A 6,652-nucleotide genomic window follows, 5' to 3' on the forward strand; every position below is an offset into this window, starting at 1 on the left:
GGTTGGGTTGGGTGCGTATGTAAGGATCAGTTTCTCTCTCACTGCCTGTCTATTAGTGTAAACATAAACAACACAAGCTCCACACAGGAGTACTTTCTGCATGATATGCTGCATTTGGCCACATACTGTATCTGTAAAGCACGTTTTGACAACTGTTGATGTAAAAAGGGCTCAGATTTGATTGAATTTTATGAAGAAAAACATTTCCACAGAGGACTATGTATGGGAATCCGGGAGATAGTGCTATAGACGTAAAGGGAACACAGGGACACAGAGGTTGTAGGAAAGACAACGTGCTTTTATGTGGGTCTAATTGCTTGATTTGATTAAAGAGACATATTTAGGTCAGCGTAAATTGGGATGCAGGCATCAGATTTCTATCAATGGGCCTGTAGAGGACACTCAGGAGGAAGGAACTAGCTTTATTGGGCTGCGTTCCAAATAACACCCTATTCCCTATATAGTCCATCACTCTATGGGCCCTGGTCAAAAGTAGTGCACTGCATAGTGAAAAGGCTGCCATTTCACACGCAACCTTGCAGTTTAGGAGGAGTACTTGGACAGGAGATGTGATGATGTGTCAGTTAGGAGAAGCCAGGTGAAGGTGTGATGGATGGTATAGAATTGTGTTGAATGTTACGGCAGTGACTCCCTGTCATAGTAAAGCTATAGAGATGACACATGATGAGGTGGGTTGTATTTGTCTATTCTAGAGACGAGTTAGATATATATGTTTGGTGTTTAGAGAACATTTTGAAGAATAGAGAAGTGTATTTATATTATGAAGAACTAGTGAGCTTGTGCTAAATTCTAGTAGCCCTTGAGAACCCTGCCCTTTGTTCTAGAATAGGTCAGAGACCAAACGGGTAAAGGAAGGTGCCCGTTGAGCTGTGTTTAAGGGTGTGTTTAAAAGCTGAGGTTTTCTAACCAAAACAATCTGAGATCAGAACATGACCTTGAGAAACCGACAGCACCAGGCTAAGACACAGCAGGCATACACCCAGAACCACAAACGAACTCCTCGACAAACACAAACACAGATCTGAAACATATGAGCTCATGTGAAGACAGAGCTAGAGAGTGAGAGAAGGGGAGAAAGAGAGAGAGCAGGACATGGGGACATGGAGACATAGAGAGAGAGACATGGGGAGAGAGAGACAGAGAGGGAGAGAGAGACAGAGAGAGAGAGAGACAGACACAGAGAAAGACATAGAGAGAGAGAGACAAAGAGATAGACCTGGAGAGAGACATAGAGAGAGAGAGACAGAGAGAGAGACCTGGAGAGAGAGAGAGACACACACACAGAGAGAGAGACATAGAGAGAGAGAGACACAGAGAGAGAGAGACACAGAGAGAGAGAGAGAGAGAGAGAGAGACAGACAGACAGACAGACAGACAGACAGACAGACAGACAGACAGACAGACAGATTTAGAGGCACCACACCCAAACTGCTGCTCTGCCATTTTACTGGGGACTTCCCAATTGCCTACTACCACTTTGTTTGGTTTGTAACTTTGATTTTTTTTTTTGGGGGGGGGGGGGGTAGACAGATTATTTGGTAACACTTTATAATTACTTTCGTTAGTACGCATTTATAAATGGATAGTAAACCTTTAAGTATTTATAATGGATTATTCATGAAAGCTATATAAAGTCTAACTGATACACTTATGGGTTGAGAAAGTCGCTGAACGGGTCAGACATCTTGTAATCCATGTGTCGGTATACATTATGTTTAAAAAGCTTTGGATTTCAGCTCATAGATTAACCTACTGTATTACATACCTACTACATACAACTCAACCCCCTTGGAACTTGGAACTTTCAAGAGCCACTGAACACTCTGATTGGCAAGTGTGTTTTTCTGTTTGCTCATTCGAAAAATTAGATTTCAGTCTTGGAGGTGTGTTTCCCGACCAATTCCGCATTTCGTTAATTATGTTTGTATCCCATGAGACACTGTAGACAAGGAAGCTTATTTCACGTTCTCAAAATCCCCGAAATGAATCGTTTTTGTCACGGATGTTTTAGTTGAGCAATTTTACATCTACCTAAGTTGTTTGGTGCTGTATTTCTCAAGTAAAAAAATGTGCCACGTGTTGTCTTATGTAAACAACGTCAGAGCTGCTGGGCAGGTCTGTCTCACTGTCTATGCTATTGGATAGAGAGCAATCACTGCAGCTCTTCACCCCATGTTAGTGGGAAAATAGACTTGTCAAATCAAAACCTAAACTTAATTTACCTGTTGTGACACATGGCTGTTCCAAACTCTGTTTTAGATGAGACTTACTTTATGACCAAAATTATCCTGTTTACACTTTGTAGACAATTTTAACACTAGAATAAAATGTTTCTGACTTGAATTGATGCCACAAAGGCCGATTTCAAAGAGATTTGTAGCTTTTTAATGGCAGTCGCTCTGTAAATGAAGCATACTTAGTAGACTGGTTGAAGTCTGTGTAGATATTTAGTCAAATATATTTAGTATGTCTGCTACCGGTTTTGTGTTTTTATAATAGAAATACGTTTTGTTTCTTGTGTCTTTGACTCTGTTAAGCTTAGTAACTATGTTTTCGACACAGTACAGACAGAATGGAAAGTGTGTGTTCTATAAAGAGAGGATAGAAAATGAGGAGGGGGGGGGGGGGTCCCGGTGCCGGGGACCTTTAGATGAGTCTTTGGGGGGGAGAATAAGGGAGAGGGAAAGAATTAAAAACAGAAGCATAAGCTTTCTAGGCCTTTTTTCTTCCCTCTAGGCATTTTGTGGCTGGTGAAAAAATGTGCTGTATATTTGAAGTTTGGATCACGTGACAAAGGTTGGCTTTATGAATCAGAGAGCATGATTATTTCTTAGTGAGAGAGAAAGAGAGGGGGTGTTGAAAAAGACAGAGTTGGAAAGAGAGAAAAAAGAGAGGGGAGAGAGTGTGCCTGTGTTGATAGAGAAAGAGAGTAAGAGGAGGGAGAGAGAGAAGGGAGGGAGAGAGAGAAGGGAGGGAGAGAGAAGCTTGCTGCTGCCCTGTTTTTACTGTCAAAGGGGCTCTGATGAATGTACACAAATCTTTCCTAATTTTCATTCTGCTCATCTGTCTCTTTGGACCAGCAGCACCCCAGCTAGCGATCTATTAGTCTGTCTGCCAGCACAACATCGGAGTGGGTGAGTACTGTTTTATAGAAACAATATGATCTGTTGTTCTCCTCTTTTTCCATCTATTTTTCTGTTCTTTCTGCTCTTAGAGTTTGAAGTTAAAGCTAGAGACTCTGGGAGAGACTGCAGTTTTGGGAGCGGAAGCTTGAATATGAAAGACAGAGACCTTGAGACAGAGAGTGTAAAGGGAATACATAGAGCGTGTATAGAGAAAGTTGTTCAGGCTTATTCAGGCTTATTAAACTGGACCAGGTTTCCTCCTAGTTGTATTTATTTGTTTCAGAGTGCGTCAGTTCTGTCGGGGTGCATTTGCACAAGTGTATATATCTGTCTCTCTGGATTTGTATGTAGAGTAGCCTATATGAATGTGTGCATGTATTTTTACAGTGTGTGTGTGTCTGTTTTACAGTGTGTGTGTGTGGGTGTGTTTTACAGTGTGTGTGGGTGTGTTTCACAGTTTACAGTGTGTGTGGGTGTGTTTCACAGTTTACAGTGTGTGTGGGTGTGTTTCACTGTTTACAGTGTACGTGGGTGTGTTTCACAGTTTACAGTGTGTGTGGGTGTGTTTCACAGTTTACAGTGTGTGTGTGTGTGTGTTTCACAGTTTACAGTGTGTGGGTGTTTTCACAGTTTACAGTGTGTGGGTGTCTGTTTCACAGTTTACAGTGTGTGGGTGTTTTCACAATTTACAGTGTGTGTGGGTGTGTTTCACTGTTTACAGTGTACGTGGGTGTGTTTCACAGTTTACAGTGTGTGTGGGTGTGTTTCACAGTTTACAGTGTGTGTGTGTGTTTCACAGTTTACAGTGTGTGGGTGTTTTCACAATTTACAGTGTGTGTGGGTGTGTTTCACAGTTTACAGTGTGTGGGTGTTTTCACAGTTTACAGTGTGTGTGTTTTCACAGTTTACAGTGTGTGTGGGTGTTTTCACAGTTTACAGTGTGGGTGGGTGTGTTTCACAGTTTACAGTGTGTGTGGGTGTGTTTCACAGTTTACAGTGTGTGTGTGTGTTTTCACAGTTTACAGTGTGTGTGTGTGGGTGTTTTCACAGTTTACAGTGTGTGTGTGTTTTCACAGTTTACAGTGTGTGTGGGAGTTTTCACAGTTTACAGTGTGTGTGTGTGTGTTTTCACAGTTTACAGTGTGTGGGTGTGTTTTCACAGTTTACAGTGTGTGTGTGGGTGTTTTCACAGTTTACAGTGTGTGTGTGTTTTCACAGTTTACATTGTGTGTGGGTGTTTTCACAGTTTACAGTGTGTGTGGGTGTGTTTCACAGTTTACAGTGTGTGTGTGTGTTTTCACAGTTTACAGTGTGTGTGTGTGTGTGTGTTTCACAGTTTACAGTGTGTGTGGGTGTTTTCACAGTTTACAGTGTGTGTGTGTGTGTGTGTTTCACAGTTTACAGTGTATGTGGGTGTTTTCACAGTTTACAGTGTGTGTGGGTGTGTTTCACAGTTTACAGTGTGTGTGTGTGTGTGTGTGTGTGTGTTTCACAGTTTACAGTGTGTGTGTGTGTTTCACAGTTTACAGTGTGTGTGGGAGTTTTCACAGTTTACAGTGTGTGTCGGTGTTTTCACAGTTTACAGTGTGTGTGTGTGTGTGTGTTTCACAGTTTACAGTGTGTGTGGGTGTTTTCACAGTTTACAGTGTGTGTGTGTGTTTTCACAGTTTACAGTGTGTGTGGGTGTTTGTGTGTGTGTGTGTTTCACAGTTTACAGTGTGTGGGGGTGTTTTCACAGTTTACAGTGTGTGTGTGTGTGGGTGTGTTTCACAGTTTACAGTGTGTGTGGGTGTTTTCACAGTTTACAGTGTGTGTGGGTGTTTCACAGTTTACAGTGTGTGTGTGTGTTTGTGTGTGTGTGTGTTTCACAGTTTACAGTGTGTGGGGGTGTTTTCACAGTTTACAGTGTGTGTGTGTGTGTGGGTGTGTTTCACTGTTTACAGTGTGTGTGGGTGTTTTCACAGTTTACAGTATGTGTGGGTGTGTTTCACAGTTTACAGTGTGTGTGGGTGTGTTTTCATAGTTTACAGTGTGTGTGTGGGTGTTTTCACAGTTTACAGTATGTGTGGGTGTGTTTCACAGTTTACAGTGTGTGTGGGTGTGTTTCACAGTTTACAGTGTGTGTGGGTGTGTTTCACAGTTTACAGTGTGTGTGGGTGTGTTTCACAGTTTACAGTGTGTGTGGGTGTGTTTCACAGTTTACAGTATGTGTGGGTGTTTTCACAGTTTACAGTATGTGTGGGTGTTTTCACAGTTTACAGTATGTGTGGGTGTTTTCACAGTTTACAGTGTGTGTGGGTGTGTTTCACAGTTTACAGTGTGTGTGGGTGTGTTTCACAGTTTACAGTATGTGTGGGTGTGTTTCACAGTTTACAGTATGTGTGGGTGTGTTTCACAGTTTACAGTATGTGTGGGTGTGTTTCACAGTTTACAGTATGTGTGGGTGTGTTTCACAGTTTACAGTATGTGTGGGTGTGTTTCACAGTTTACAGTATGTGTGGGTGTGTTTCACAGTTTACAGTATGTGTGGGTGTGTTCATGTGTGTCAGTTAGTGAACGTTAAGAGTGTCATCCCAGAGTGTTTTTATTAGCGTGTGTGCCTACCTGGGTCTGCTTGATCTACACTGTGCATGAGTGGAATAGAGAGAGAGTGTGTGTGTGACTGACCCATCCGTGACCTAATCTTCCCTACTTATTATTGTGACCACATGGACACAGCACAACAGTGTGAGCAGTCAGCCAGGGACTCGGGGACAGACCATTGTTTTCCTCCTTCAAAACAGCAGAACCCAATGTTTCTGGACCGAGGTGTGCCTCTGCTCTCCTTGGCTTAGTTTACTTGTCAGTTTATTGTAGTAATGTCATTCCTAGCTGGGGGTGGTTGTTTTTTGTTTTGTTATTTGTTGTTGATTTAGATCCCCGTTAGCTTTTGCTGAAGCATCATCTATTCTTCCTGGAGTCATCAAAAACACTAAACATGACAAGTAACAAAACACTGATAGATGATAGACAAGAATAGTTGGGGAAGGTTATCCACTTTTCTCACCAGATAGACATGCATTCCTGGTTAACTGGTTCAGTTTGGGTGTGTGGGGGGGTGATCTGCTTTAACATTGCAGATAGATTGTAGTTTTCATTAATGTAATTGTCTGCATCACTTCCAATCCACCATATACAGTGTATAAATAATATTTTACTTATATTATTTCCCACTAACCCTCCCACCCCTCCCATCTATTTCTGAAGACCATCCAGTTTTGATTTCAATTTGCCATATATTTTTAGTTCTGAACGTAGCTTGTTACCGTGGCAGCAGGCAGGCAGGCAGCACCACGTTAATGAACAGGTACGATGCTACAGCGACAGTACATTTAGTGCTACATGACGTGAACATTTCAGAGAGGGATCAAACTGTTTAGATAGAGTCCATGTTGTCTTTTCAACCCATCACGTTCTTCTGAAATGTGTGTCTGTTCTGAACGATGTGTCTGTTCTGAACGGTGTGT

The 6,652-nt window shown here is 42.0% G+C and overlaps 1 protein-coding gene across 1 annotated transcript in view; it reads left to right on the top strand.

Moving 5' to 3' along the window:
- The first annotated feature begins 3,027 nt into the window (after nt 1-3,027).
- Nucleotides 3,028-6,652, top strand: part of LOC129829702 (retinoic acid receptor gamma-A-like) — a 116,373-nt gene continuing 112,748 nt past the window's right edge. The window contains exon 1 of the mRNA XM_055891562.1: nt 3,028-3,155. The gene's annotated coding sequence lies outside the window, so the exon portion shown is untranslated. The remainder of the gene's footprint in view (nt 3,156-6,652) is intronic.

Source organism: Salvelinus fontinalis, chromosome 31 (genome assembly GCF_029448725.1).
Source record: "Salvelinus fontinalis isolate EN_2023a chromosome 31, ASM2944872v1, whole genome shotgun sequence".
NCBI lineage: Eukaryota > Metazoa > Chordata > Actinopteri > Salmoniformes > Salmonidae > Salvelinus > Salvelinus fontinalis.